The 15,816-nt window shown below is 40.5% G+C and overlaps 1 protein-coding gene across 2 annotated transcripts in view; it reads right to left on the bottom strand.

Moving 5' to 3' along the window:
- The window catches only part of IMMP2L (inner mitochondrial membrane peptidase subunit 2), a 350,157-nt gene that overhangs the window by 27,414 nt on the left and 306,927 nt on the right, over window positions 1-15,816 (bottom strand). The window lies entirely within an intron of this gene.

Below are 15,816 nucleotides of genomic sequence, written 5' to 3'. Positions count from 1 at the left end.
AATTTTTCCCAACTATCTAATTCTTTTTGTATTTTTCTCCATAACATTTCATAATTATTTTTATATAGCTTCACATTTGAGGGTGACAAATATATCCCCAAATATTTAATCTTTTTAACTATTTCAAATCCCGTTAGCTCTTCTAAAACAGCCTTTTGTAATACAGTCATATTCTTAGGCAATATTTTGGTTTTTTGTATGTTTATCTTAAATCCAGAAACTTTCCCATATAACATTATTATCTCCATCAATTCAACAACTGAATAATCCGGCTGAGTTACTGTAATAACCAGGTCGTCCGCAAACGCCCTCAGTCTATAATCCTGATCTCTTATTTGGATTCCCCTGATTTTGTTCGAATCTCGTATTTTAATCAATAATATTTCCAATGTTAAAACAAATAATAAAGGTGACAGCGGACACCCCTGCCTTGTACCCTTTTCAATATTACATGGTTCCATCAAACTGTTATTTACTATTATATGGGCTGTTTGCTTTTGATATATTGCCCTAATAGGTTGTAAATTTTTTCCCCAAATTCCATTTTCTCTAATACTTTCATCAAAAATTGCCAATACAATTGATCAAAGGCTTTTTCAGCATCCAAAAAGATCAGCGCTGCGGGGATCTGATTATTTCTTTCCAAAAATTCCAATAGATCTACAATGTGTCTCATGTTATTCTTCATTTGTCTACCACTTATAAATCCAGTTTGATCACTATGAATCACTTGTTGCATTACCTTCATTAATCTGTTAGCTAAGATTTTTGCAAATATCTTATAATCAGTATTTAAAAGCGATATTGGTCTGTAGTTTTTAGCTTGGGTGGCATCCTGGTCTTCCTTCGGGATCAACGAAATAAAAGCAGTTTTCCACGATGGAGGCACCCCTCCTTGTCTTAAACAGTTCCCTTAAAGGTTCCACCATTTCTAATTGTAAATTTTTATAGTAAACAGCAGTCAGACCGTCAGTTCCCGGCGCTTTACCCACTTTTAATTGTTTAATTGCTAAAAAATTTCCTCATCAGTTATCAATTGGTTCATCCCTTCCTTTTGTTCTTGCGTAAGAACAGGAATATTGGCTTTTATCAAATATTCATCTATATCTAGCATACAACTTAGAATAAAAATCAACGAAAGTCTTTTTAATAAGATTCTGCTGATACACTACTTTACCCTTATGTTCTATTCTATCTATATTACAAGCTTTTTGCTTCTTCCTTAACAAGTAAGCTAACCATCTACCCGGTTTATTAGCATTGCAAAAAGTGTTATGTCTAGCATACCGTAAGTTAGTTGCCACTTGATCTGCCATTAAGGTATCAAACTGACCCCTTAATAAAGTAATTACCTCTTTGATCTTCCCATCAGATGGATTCAAAATTAAAGCCTTTTCTTTTTCCTTAATTTCATCCTCTAATTCTTTCCTCTTAAATTCCAGTTTACGTCTATGTTTATTATTCAAATATATTAATATAAGCTTTACTTGCATCCCAAACCATCTCAATAGAAGTACCTTTATGCATATTAATTTTAAAAAATTCTTTCATCTGTTTTTTACACTCTTCCACATTTTCCTGGTATCTAAACAAATTTTCATTTAAACGCCAAGACCGTCTATCTCCATTATCTTTTTCTATCTCTAACCATACTGGACTATGATCAGATATAGTTCTTGGACAAATCTTGATCTTCTTAATCCTAGGAAGAAAATCATTAGTAATTAATACAAAGTCGATCCTGGAGAAAGATTGATACCTATCGGAGAAAAAAGTAAAATCTTTTTCTTGCAGATTCCTTTCTCTCCAAACATCTCTCAATTCCAAGTCATCCTTCATCTCAAAAAAATATTTAGGCAGTCTGGCATGACTTGGAGTGCTTTTAAAAAGACCTCCCTTGTCCATTTGTACATCCAAAACGGCATTCTAATCTCCCATAAAAATACAAGATTTACAATCCCACTGAATAATCTTGCTGTGTAATAAATTGTAAAAGTCTCCTTGCTGTTGATTTGGTGCATATAATCCAACCAAAAGCGTTTTCTTGCCTTCTATTAATAATTCAATTATAACATATCTTCCTTGTTTATCTGCTTCAATTAAACTCACTGTAAAAGTATTCTTGACATAAATAACCACTCCATTTTTCTTATCAGGCGCAGAAGCGATAAACTGTGTGCCCAACTTAGAGTTTACCAAATATTTTTGATCAGCCACTCGAATATGTGTTTCCTGCAAACAAATAACATCGTTTTTAAATTGCTTTAGATAGTGAAATACTTTCTTTCTCTTATGTGGTGAATTCAAACCATTAACATTCCAGGTTAGAAGCTTTGTCGCCATCTTTTGCGACCTGAAGCTTTTGGAGCACCTCTTCCAAAATCACCTGCACTCTCTTTGGCCTCGCTCCTCCCACTGCTTCACTATAAGTACTTTTTTGCGATTCTATCGTAGCTCTCTGCTGATCTTGCTCTTGTCTCATTCGTCTGGCTGCAGCGCGTGTCATTCTTTGGTCTCTGACCTCCTCCGTTGATACTGAAATCTGATCCACTCCAGCAACTTTCTGGAATTCTCCATCTTTCATCTGCGTAGCTCCTTCAGCACCTTGCAAACTCTCACTTTGTGGTTGACGCTGTCCTTCCCCATTCTTCCTTTTAGATTCCAGAAGTGGTATGGGCCTGCTTTTAAAATATTGGCATAGAAATCACATTTATTTATTTATTTATTGATGGGATTTATATCCCGCCCTATCTCCCGAAGGACTCAGGGCGGCTAACAACAAAACATATAATAAGTACATAAATCAAGATAAAATGAAATTGAGAACACCAGTGCAATAAAAAATTAGAGAATTTAAAAATGAATTAAAAATACTAAATATAAAATAATTGAAATGCCTGTCAGTCTAGGTCAGCCTGGTGGAACAGGTGTGTTTTGAGGCCGCGGCGAAAGGATTGGAGGTTTTGGGCCATCCGAAGCTCAGGGGGGAGCTGATTCCATAGGGCTGGCGCTCCCACAGAGAAGGCCCTCCCCCTGGGGGTCGCCAGCCGACATTGCCTAGCTGACGGTACCCTGAGGAGGCCTTCTCTGTGTGAGCGTACTGGACGATGGGAATTTGTTCCCGGCAGCAGATGGTCCTGCAAATATCCCGGACCTAAGCCATGTAGGGCTTTAAAGGTAAGTACCAGCACCTTAAATCTCACCCGGAGGGCAACTGGTAGCCAATGCAGCTCACGCAGGAGGGGTGTAATATGGGAGTATCGGGGAGCTCCCATCACAACCCATGCAGCTGCATTCTGCACCAGCTGAAGCCTCCGGGTGGTCTTCAAGGGCAGCCCCATGTAGAGAGCATTACAGTAATCAATACGGGAGGTAACGAGTGCGTGGGTGACTGTACGTAGGGCATCTCGGTCCAAAAAGGGGCGCAATTGGTATATAAGACGAATCTGTGCAAATGCCCCCCTAGCCACGGCTCCAATGTGATCTTCAAAACTGAGTCGTGAATCTAGGAGGACGCCCAGATTGCGTGCTCTATCAATGGGAGGTAACATCTCTCCTCCTATAGTCAGAGATGGAACCTCTTGGACTAAACGAGATGACGGTATGTACAGCCACTCAGTCTTGGCCGGGTTGAGTCGAAGCCTGTTTTCTCCCATCCAAATCTGTACCGCTTCCAGACAACGGGACATCACATCAAGGGCATCACTGGGTTGGTTCGGGGTGGAGATGAATAGCTGGGTATCATCAGCATATTGATGATATTTCACCCCGAAGCTACGGATGATCTCTCCCAGCGGCTTCATATAGATGTTGAACAGGAGGGGCGAGAGCACCGAACCCTGAGGCACTCCACAATTAAGAGGCCTAGGGCTTGACCTCTGCCCTCCTGCCAACACCGTCTGTGAACGGTCCGAGAGGTAGGAGGAGAACCAACGCAGAACGGTGCCTCCCACTCCCAGCCCCTCAAGACGACGCAGTAAGATACCATGGTCGATGGTATCAAAAGCCGCTGATAGATCTAATAGGACCAGGACAGAGGAATAACCTCTATCTCGGGCCCGCCAGAGATCATTCACCAGCGCGACCAATGCCGTCTCCGTGCTGTGCCCTGGTCTGAAACACGATTGGTATGGATCTAGATATTCAGCTTCCTCCAGGTTCAAAGGGAGCTGTCGTGCCACCACGCTCTCAACGACCTTCGCAAGGAAGTGAAGGTTGGAGACAGGACGGAAGTTGTTTAAAACAGCTGGGTCCAGTGCCGGTTTCTTGAGGAGGGGCCTTACCACCGCCTCTTTCAAGGCAGCAGGGAAGTACCCTTCACTCAGTGAGGCATTGATAACTGCTAGGAGCCAGCCTCGTGTAACCTCCCGAGATGCATAGACTAGCCAGGAGGGACACGGGTCCAACAAACATGTGGCGGCACTTAGTTTCCCCATGATCTTGTCCACTTCATCCGGAGTCACAGGATCGAACTCTTCCCAAATGTACTCAGCCAAATTCATCGTTTTCCTCTCGTCAGATACTGCCCAGTCAGAGTCCAGACCAGCCCGAATCTGAGCAATTTTGTCCACCAGATATTTACTAAATTCCTCAGCCCGTCTATGTAGGGGGTCCTCTCCCGTCTCTTGACTTAAAAGGGAGCGGACCACTCTAAATAGGGCGGCCGGGCGATTATCTGCAGACGCAATGAGGGTGGTGAAGTAGGCGCGCTTTGCCACCCTCATTGCCACAAGATAGGATCTAGAAAAGGATCTTAACTGTGTTCGGTCAGACTCAGACCGACTGGCTCTCCAAATGCTCTTTAGGCCCCTTCTCTGGCGCTTCATCTCCCGCAGGTCCTTGGAGAACCAAGGAGCGAGTCGGGACTTGCGCCGGGTCAGAGGCCGCAAAGGGACAACGCGGTCGAGCGCCTCCGAAGCAGCCTGTTGCCAGGCATTAACTAAGGACTCGACTGGGTTGTGGGAGAGGGAGGTGGGAATTGTGATGTTGGAGTAACCCCACCCAGTCCATTTAGCCACTGCCCAGAGACAAAAATTAGATCCGGCATGTTTCCTCCCTCGTGAGTTGGGTCCTGAGTAATTTGAGTCAGGTCCATGGCCGTCATGGAGGCCATGAACTCTCGGGCCACTTCTGATGCACTGCCCAGGGAAGGTAGATTAAAGTCTCCCAGTACCATACGTTTTGGAAATTCGACCGCCAATCCTGAGATGGCGTCAGGTAGCTTGGGTAGAACCGTTGCTGTGCCTGTAAAACTGTGAGAAGACGATATCTCGTGCCCGCATTCATCACCACCATACCTACTGGGATCTCCCATCTGAACTGGATGTCCCATCTTCTTAATTCTTCTGCCAAAAAAGCAAATTCTTTCCTTCTCCTTAAAATTCTTGGAGGGATCTCTTTTAAAATTAAAACTTCTTGCTCTGCAATTGCAAATTTGCTGTTATAAAAGGCTTGAATAACCTCATTTCTAATTGCTCTCTTTGTAAAATAAACCACCACATCTCTAGGTAGTTTCCTTTGTCTTGCAATCCAGGAATTGACATGAAATATTTTATCTATATCCACCATAATATCTTCTGCTGAGTGCCCCAAAACCCCTTCAAGGGCTTCTGAGACTACTTTTTTCAAATTTTCCTTAGGATCCTCTTTCAAACCTCTAATTCTCACAGCAAATTCCATCTTGTGGTACTGCACCAATGTTAAATCAACATCAATCTTATCCATCACAGTTTCAGAATCCGTCATTTTGGCATCTAATCTCACATTATTTTGGCTAAGTTCTTCCACTCTTTCATCCAAACGTTCGATACACACAGCCATGCCTTGAAATGCTAATAAGATGTCTGCCCTCACTTCTGTATTCTTCTCCTCAATGAGCTCAGCTAATTGCTGAGTTAATTGCTGGGACTGCTTTTTCAAAGCCTCTTGCAAAACATCCTGCAAATCTTTTATTGTCAAAGCTGGTGCGGGTGCAGGTACCGAGGGGGGGGGCATTAAAGCCCGTAAGGAAGATTGCTGAACTGGCAAAGCCCCCGTACTTCTAGAAACTTTAGATGATTTGGCAGCCATTTTTACCCACTCAATTCTGTTGCGCACTTTCACTTTTAGAAGTCTCCACAAAATCTACTGAGTTAAAGTTCATATACTTGCTCTGACAGAATTCTCCTGCATCGCTCTGCCTGCATCCAGGTAATCCAAGGTTCACTCTTGCTGGCAAGGATGGTTGCTGCGTCCTGCTCTGCTCCAAAGCCCTGGAGCAGAGGCGTCCCGAAGTCCGGAGCAAACACAGGCTGCGGGGGGGCTCAATCCTTCAACCACCAGAGTTTGAACTCTGGCGGTCTGGGAGAGCTCTACCCCTGCCTGGGCGCTCACCCCCTCTTCTTCTCCTGAGGAGCGGGCTTCCGAGCCTCCAAAACAGCTGATTGTCGCTGTTTTTGGCGGTTCTACGGAAACAACAGGGCTGACAGCCGAAATGGCTGTCAGCAACGAAGCCTTGCCACCCGGAGGTTCCCCCATGGGTCCCTTTTTGACCCAAAACTGTGGTGGTAGGCAGAGGTCTCACTAGGATAGAACAAAAGTGAACCCCTGCATCAGGAATAAGGGAATCATGGAGTGTTCTAGGTCAAGGGTCAAGATAGGCTCCCCAGTAAAGCTTGCTTGAGGCCTGGGACAGGAAATAGCTATCCCTTAGGGCACAGGTCTGCAACCCGCAGCTCCGGAGCCACATGCGGCTCTTTCAGCCGTCTCCTGAGGCTCCCAGTCCTCTGCCATGTGCAATCCAAAAAAAAAAGTGGGACTAAAAAAAGTTCAACCAATCAATTCAAATATGCAGGGTAGGTGCATATCTTGCCTTGGCTCTACTCTTCAGTCAAACTCTGTTCTTCACATGCGTGCATGTACATGCATGCGCACACATTTTTTGCGGCTCCCAGTTTTTCCTTTTGTGAGGGAACCAGTTCTGAGTGGCTCTTTCACTGTTTGAGTTTGCTGACCCCTGCCTTAGGGCTTTGCTGGGAAACCAATTTGGCTAAATAAAGGTACTTAAAGGGGAAATAAGAAATAGTGATTCTCTCTCTCTCTCTCTCTCTCTCTCCCCTCTCTATGCAAACCACATGGTATGTTTAAGATTTGGGCCTTCCCTAATTTGAATTAACTGAGATTTATGGTGGGAATGACTAGGATGTGTAAAACTAAGACTTCTGCTTCCCTGTTCTGTTCTCTTTTCTTTTTTTCTTTTTTTATTAAAGAGTTTTTCAAAAACAAAATTTTAGAATATATCCCCAAATGCCTCCCACCCCAAACCCACCCACTTCCCCCCCACTTCCCAGAGCTAAATACAGGATTATAGTTACAATAATCATATTCTAAATAAAAAGTATGCATAATATACAATTAACCAAATTCATAATGTGCTTTAACTCCCCTTTAACATAACTACAAACAAAGTACCAATAACAATATCCCACTAAAATCTACTCATAAGCTAAATGGAACTTTTTAGTCCCATATTTGTTCTGAATATAATTTATCCATCTCCTCCAAACTGAAATATATCTTTCCTGTGAATGATCTTTCAAATAAGCAGAAATCTTAGACATTTCTGCAAGATTCGAAACTTTAAACACCCATTCTTCTATAGTGGGCAAACTATCCTTCTTCCAATATTGTCCCACCAGTAACCGTGCTGCTGTTATCATATTCAACATCAAATTAGTTTCTTTAACATCACAATCTACAACAATACCCAATAAAAATAATTGCGGATAAAACTTTATCTTTCTCTTAAAAATCTTTTGAATGTTCCACCAAATTTTGATCCAAAAAGCTTTTATGTTTCTACAAGTCCACCACATGTGAAAATAGGTAGTTTCTGAACTACCACATCTCCAACATTTAAACTGTAAATTAGGATACATGTTGGACAACTTCTTGGGATCCAGATGCCATCTATAAAACATTTTATAAAAATTTTCTCTTAAGTTTTGAGCCTGAGTAAATTTAACATTTCTGACCCAAATTATCTCCCAGGTGTCCAACGAGATTGGTTCCTGAATATTTTGTGCCCACTTTATCATACAGTCTTTAACCAATTCCGTTTCCGAATCCAATTCATTTAAAGCATTATATATCCTCTTTATATGTGCACAATTTAAATCTCTAATTTGTTTTACTAAATTTTGATCTGTAATTGTGATGCCAACCTTTTGATCTAACTTCCACCTAGCTTTCAATTGGGTATATTGAAACCAAGAGTAACTTATATTTTCTTGTTTTAACTCCTCTAATGATTTAAGTTGCCAATCATTCCCTTGCAATCTAAGTAATTCCTTGTAGGAAACCATATCCATACTCACTCCCATAGATACGCCCTCTATCGCGTGTCCAGGAATTCCCCAAATTAAATTTATAATTCCCCAAGTTAAATTTATAATTTAACTTATAATAATACTTTTTCCAGACACGCAATAAAGCACTTCTAAGAATGTGGGATTTAAAAGCCCTGTCCACCTTCTTATCGTAAAGCAAATATGCATGCCATCCATATACCAAATCCCATCCCTCAAGATGAAGTATTCTCTTGTTGGTTAAATTAAGCCAATCACTAATCCAGGTCAAGGCAACCGCATCATAGTACAATTTCAAATTTGACGCCTTGAGTCCCCCTCTTTCCCTGGCATCTTGTAAAATCTTAAATTTAACCCTTCTGCCATTGATCAAGGTTGGCATCCTTTTTCAATATAGGTATCATTTGAAACAAAAAGAGAAACTTTGGTAGAACATTCATTTTAACAACTGCAATTCTTCCCAGTAATGATAATTGTAATTTTTTCCAATTATTTAAGTCCCTTTGTACCTTCAACCATAGTGTTTCATAATTATTCTTATACAATTTTACATTTGAGGCCGCAATATATACTCTTAAATATTTAACCTTCTTCACTATTTCAAAACCTGTTAATTTAGATAACATATCCCTTTCACTCATAGATAAGTTCTTGGATAATATCTTAGTCTTATTACTATTCACCTTAAACCCAGAAACCTTACCATACTGAGTTATAATTTCCATCAAGTCTATAACCGACTGTAACGGTTGGGATACTGTCACAACCAAGTCATCAGCAAAAGCTCTCAGTCTATAATCATTCTGTTTTATTTTGATTCCCTTTATCATATAGGACTCTCGAATTTTAATTAATAAAATCTCTAGTGTTAGAACAAACAATAATAGTGATAGGGGGCAACCCTGTCTTGTACCTTTTTCAATTTTGAAAGTCTCTGTTAATCCCCCATTAACTATAATTTGTGCAGTTTGTTGTTGATATATAGCTTTAATAGCATGTAGAAAACCTTCTCCAAAATTCATCTCCTCAACAACTCTTAATAAAAATTGCCAATTCAATTGGTCAAAGGCTTTCTCTGCATCCAAAAATATCAATGCTGCAGAGACTTGGTTGTTCTTATCCAAATATTCAAGCAAGTTAACAATTTGTCTTACATTATATTTCATATACCTCCCAGATATAAATCCCGATTGATCACTATGAATCATTTGTTTCAAAACTTGCATTAATCTATTAGCCAATACTTTAGCAAAAATTTTGTAATCTGTATTTAAAAGCGATATAGGTCTATAATTTTTAGGTTGAGTAAGGTCTTGATCCTCCTTTGTTCTCTTTTCTTGTCTTTGTGTATATATGTGTGTCAAAGTCTTTGTGTGTGAGGTAAATGTGACTGTTAATTGTTTCTAACCCAAAGAGAAAAGAATTTTAAAATTCTGCTAGAAATTCTTCTTAAAATAAGCTACCAAAAGGAAAATACCCTCACTCTGTTTGTCTGGCCAAGAAACAGATTGAAGAAAAATGTGTTTGTTTGTTTTTCTTTTTCCTTTCTCTCTCTGTACTCTTAAGAACAGCCCAAAGTTAGCAGGAGGGAATGTTTTAAGTACATCTGCTGGAAAAGTTTCATTCTTGCATTTAATAATAATAATAATGATGATGATGATGATGATGATGATAATGTTGAAAGGGATCTTGGAGGTCATCTAGTCCAACCCCCTGCTCAGGCAGGAAACCCTATCCCAACTTTATCAAATGCCTTACCAAAGTCCAAGTAAATTATATCCACAGCATTGCTCTGGTCCACTAATTTTGTCACTTGGTCAAAGAATACAATAAGATTTGTCTAGCATGATCTGTTTTTGATAAACCCATGTTGGCTTTTAGTAATGAGTTTGTTTGCTTCTAGGTGTTCGCTGATTTGTTGTTTGATTATCTTTTCCAGAATCTTCCCAGGTATTGAGGCCAGGCTGATAGGTCTGTAGTTTCCTGGATCTATTTTTTTCTTTTCCTTTTGTTTTTTGAAGATGGGAGCTACATCATCTCTTTTCCACCCCTCTGGTAGTTCCCCATTGCTTCAGGATCTTTGAAAAATATAGTTCAGTGGTTCTGAGATCACATCTGCCAGTTCCTTGAGAAGCTTGGGGTGTAATCCATCTGGTCCTGGTGATTTAAATTCGTCTAGGCAGGATAGGTGCTCACTTACCATTTTCTTGCCTATCTTAACTTGTGTTTCTAATTTATTTCTTATGGTACTGCTTTTGATAGGTTGGACTGTTTTTCCCCCCTTTGTGTAAAGACAGATGAAAAAAAGGGTTAAATAGTTCTGCTTTCTCCCTGTTGCTTGTCACCTTCTTGCCACTTTCCCCCACTAATGGACCAAACATTTCCTTAACTTTTTTCTTGTTTTTTTTACATGTTGAAAGAATTTTTTTTATTTTTGACTTTGGTGACAAGCCTTAGTTCATTTTGAGCCTTAGTTTTCCTCACTTCATTTTTGCAGGCTTGGACACTTTTCATACTTGTCCTTTTTATCTTTCAATTTATCAGAGAGTTCTTTATGCAGCCATGCTGGTTTCTTTTGAGAGCTGTTATTTTTCTTCTTTGTTGGTATTGTGCTAGACTGGGTTTTTTTTCAAAATTTCCCAAGCTTCTTGAGTTGTTTTCCCTTTGAGGATTCTCATCCATGGAATCCTTCCCAAGCCCTCTCTAAGTTTATTGAAATTAGCTCTCTAAAAGTCCAAGACTCTAGTTTGACTGTGTTCTATGGGCTGTGCTTCCATAATGTTGAATTCCAATATTGCATGATCAACCCCTCCAAGGTTCCTGTGGCTTCAACACCTTCTGTCACTTCATCTCTGTTAGTGAGAATTAGATCCAATATGGCTAATCCCTTAGTTCCCTTCTCTACTTTTGGGGAGACAAAGTTGTCTGCTAGGTTTGTCAGGAATCTGTTTTATCTTCCACTTGGTGCAGAGTTTGTCTCCCAGTTGATGTCAGTGTAAAGTCCCCCATTACTATTGTGATGTGTTTCCTACATACCTTAGTTAGCTGACTAGCAAAAAGTTCATCTATTTTCTCTGTTTATTTGGGTGGCCTATAGCATAAAAGGGATGCGGTGGCTCAGTGGGTTAGGACGCTGAGCTTGTCAATCAGAAGGTCAGCAGTTTGGCGGGTCAAATCCTGAGTGCCGCGTAAGAGAGTGAGTGCCTGTTACTCGTCCCAGCTTCTGCCAACCTAGCAGTTCGAAAGCATGTAAAAATGCAAGTAGAAAAATAGGGACCACTATGGTGGGAAGGTAACAGCGTTCCATGCACCTTTAGCATCTAGTCATGCCGGCCACATGACCGCAGAGACGTCCTTGGACAAGCGCTGGCTCTTCGGCTTTGAAACAGAGATGAGCACCGGCCCATAGAATTGGAAATGACTAGCACGCATGTGCGGGGGAACCTTTACCTTTCCCTATAGCATACACCTATGGCAATGTAATTCCTCCCCCCTTTTATATTAACCCAAATGCATTCAAGACAGTTTTCATCATTGTTGTTCTCTATTTCTGTAGAAATGCAGTTATTATAGAGCAGACATGTCAAACACAAGGCCCGGGGGCCAGATCCAGCCCATGAAGTGGTTTCATGCAGCCCGTGAAGCCATCCTGGAAACAGTGAGGGAACGGCCCCCACTGCCTTGGCCCTGGCCCAGAGACCCTCTTCCTGCCAGAGACCCTCAGATATGTCCCACTCCTGCCCAGGCCCCCATAGGCACCCTTGATGCGAACGATGTAGAGCTGGCCATGCCCACCCAGTAGGCCATACGCACTTTAGCCACGCCCACCCAGTAGGCCACACCCACCCGGCCCCCTGAGGGCAACCACAATGGTGATGCGGCCCTCAATGAAATTGAATTTGACACCCCTGTTATAGAGAGAGAAACTCCACCTCCTCTTTTATTTGGTCTGTTTCTTTTAAATAATTTAAATCCCTCTAGTTGAGTGTTTCATTTGTGGGTTTCATCCCACCATGTTTCCATAATGGCAACATTATCATATCTGCCCTCATTTACCTGAATTTCTAGTTCACCCTGTTTACTGTTCATACTCTGTGCAATGGTGTATAGACATTTGAGTCCTTTATGACTGACCCTGTGTTTACTTTCTACATAACCTATTTGGTGCCTGAGTTCCCCTATTTTCTTACCACCTGTTTGGTTAGTGCACTTTGTGTGGCACTCGCTATTAAAAGCTTGATTTTGCTTGATAGCAAGGTTGATATTCTTGTACACACATGCACTGCTAACCCTGTAATTTTTTGATTGCCGGGGACAGGGATGTTTTGTATCAATTAACTCACTGTCCCCATTGTTTAGTTTAAATATTCCTCTAGAAAAATCTGTGAGTTTATTGCCAAGTAACTCAGTCCCTTTCTTTGATGGATGCAAACCGGTTTTTTTACATTGTTTTATTGGACCAGCTACATTGTGACTAATATAACATTAAGTTATATTATACATGTGACTAATATAACCTTAAGTTATATTATACATGTTACAAATGTTCAGTTCAGAAATGAGACCTTTCATGTAAGTTCTCTTACCAGAATCCAGCCTTTCTTTTGTCCTCATCTGGGATGTCTTCATTTTGTCTGCCTATCTGTTTCTTTAACAACTTTTCAAACTCTGCCTGCAAGCTACCCCCCCTCTACTTCTCCTTTTCTTATCTCCTGTGCTCCATGCCTTTGTCTGCTTCTCCTGGGAGAGTCCACCCAGAAAGGGGGGGGGATTTTGTTGTCATGTCTTTCAGCCCTGCACAGATGAAACCCCCACAACCTTTGGAAGCAGAGAACACTGACCCAGATGCTGCCTCCATCCATTTGAGCCATGGAATTGGGATTTGAATCCAGCCATCCACTAAAAAGCCACCATGCAACCTGAGTGGAAAAGATCTTCCCAAGTCCTACCATTTCCCCAGATGCCTGTGAAAACTGCAGAAGGAAGGAAGGGGTCCCCACGTAAAGCCTCAGAACAAAATTAGGAAGACTATGGGGGGAGGGTGGAAACTCATTGTAAAGTTTTCTTTCTTGCTCCATTTGTATTGTAATAAGCCAGTTGAATGTATTTATGGAGAGATGGCACTTGGGAATAGTTGGCAAAGCAAGTCCTGAACACCTTGGGACTTCTGTCTGGTGGGAGGGAAAATTTATCCAGAATGTTTGCATTGCCTGTTTGTATTAGTAGCTGCACACACACACACACACACACACACACACACACACACCATTCATAATCACATTGAGTCTCCTCCACCTACCTTCAGTAAAGCTCCAGCCTGATACTTGCCCTGTGTCATTAAAACTTTGTAGGAACAACTTCCTGCAAATTCCAAGGGGGAGGGAACCAGGCCCCCTCAGGTGATTTGCAATTCATATGCCCTGACTGAGGAAGTAGCAGAAAGATCTCCAAACCTAAGCCCTGAATATCTTCCACTGCTGGACTCAGACTGGGAGTCTTAGAGATCACTGTATGCAATTTAAGAAAATTTAATACTGGTTTGCATACTGGTTAACCTCAATTGGATGTTACAAACTTGGATGCACTGAACTAAGAGCTAAGGCAGGAAACAACCCTTAGTGGTTATGTACTGAGGCAAACCATGGCTGTGAAGAATTTTGGGAAGAATGTGAAAACCTGACTGGAAGCTAAAAATGACATCCAACATTTGAAAATAATTGGCACAGAATATTGGACACTATAAATTTCTTTTCCACCTAACAAAATTTTGCCCTGACTTTTATAACTTTGTGGGTTGAAAGCTCCCACTGCAGGATATTTTCTTCTGCTGCCTCTTTCTTCTTTTTTGCATTAACAGTTTAAAGCTTGTTTACCAACTATCCCTGATCAGATCAATTTTAATCTTGTGCCAGTAAAAGTGTGTCACCCACACTATTATGGCACAAAGGGAGGGGATTCTGGGAAGTCAGCTCCCCAGTGAAGAAAATATTAAAAGGGCAGAAAAATTAATTTCCTCAAAAGATATTGAAGAACCAGAAAAGCATTCCTAGTTTGCTTAATAGCCCCAGCTCTCCCTTCCCCAAGCTCTGTACAAATGCAGATGTAGGAGGCCCTGGCTAGAAGCTTAGGAAGACAAAGACCTAAAATCTACATACCCCACCGAAACTCTAAGACAGGACATAATAGAGTTAACCCACAGATGCCAAAGGGCAAACCCAGACTCAGCTCAGTATACATGACACAGGAAATAGCCTCAAACAGGAACAGGAAAAAGAAAAGGCTCAAGAGGATATAAAAACCCACTCCCTACATGTGCTTAATCGTTTTTTTTCCCTGCCAGAGCCATCTTTCTGTCTGGCTTTACTCTTCAATAAACTGTAATCTTTTTTCTAAAGCAGTTGCTATGTTGTTTATGCCGGCTTGGATGAATCACGATGAAGACTTTACTTTCAACACATCCAACTCTGATATTCTGTTTGTGTGTGTGTTAAACTTCAGTGATTTTCCTTTGCATTTTAGTCTGGATTTATCTTTAACAATATATTTGAGGGCATTCTTGTCAAAGTGTGAGATTTAAAAACCCAAAATTTGATACTCACAACTCAAAGACAAGTCTAGTTAACAAAAACAAAGATTTATTGAAAAGAAATTGAAAATAATAAAGAAAATAATAAAGAAAGAAAGTGTTTGCAAACGCGGCCTCTTAGACCCTTCCCAAGTTGGATTGGGTTCAAAGAGCGCGCCGAGCAAGTGTCAAAGCAAGCATTTATACTTTCTTTTCTCAATACATGCCCCCCCAAGAAACTTAAGTTAGTCTTTGAAGTAATTTACATTTCTAAAAGATCTTCTTTGAACCTTTACTTCCAAAAGACTTATTGTAGCAACTTCCTTACATCCGTCACTACACTATCTTGTTTTACTCACCTTCTTGAGGTGAGTATCCTTTTTAACATTTCAAAAGAACTTTGTTGATTACCATGTGTGAATTCTCTGTCTAAGCAGGAAATAGATGGCCCCCACATCTTAGTGTTACATTTGATACAATTCATTGGTGTTACATTTGGTACCATTTATAAAAGAATAACCTTTATTTATTTTCCTTTAATTCCACCCTTTTTCTCTTCTACCTGAATTATTCTTTTATACTTTTAGGAATTCATCATTCCCTAATTTTTCTTCAAATTCCTGTGGAAGCAAGTTATTATATTCTGAATCTTCTTTCCCCAACCCTTGTTTTCCTACCTTCATTATTAACATTGTTTATTTCTTCCCACTCTTTTGTTGTTATTAAAGTCATGTTCTTTTCATATAAGCAATCACTAAAGCATGAAACATTTGCTTTTATATAACTAATTTCCCAATATAAAGCACCTACAAAGTTGCTTGCACATAATCAAAGATACATATGCGTGATTACAAGCTTTCACATTTCTGTCAGTGACTTCTTTGACATATTCCTTATATGTAATAT

This window comes from Vipera ursinii, assembly GCF_947247035.1.
Source record: "Vipera ursinii genome assembly, chromosome: 6".
Taxonomy (NCBI): Eukaryota; Metazoa; Chordata; class Lepidosauria; order Squamata; family Viperidae; genus Vipera; species Vipera ursinii.
This window is presented reverse-complemented; position numbering and strand designations above follow the sequence as displayed.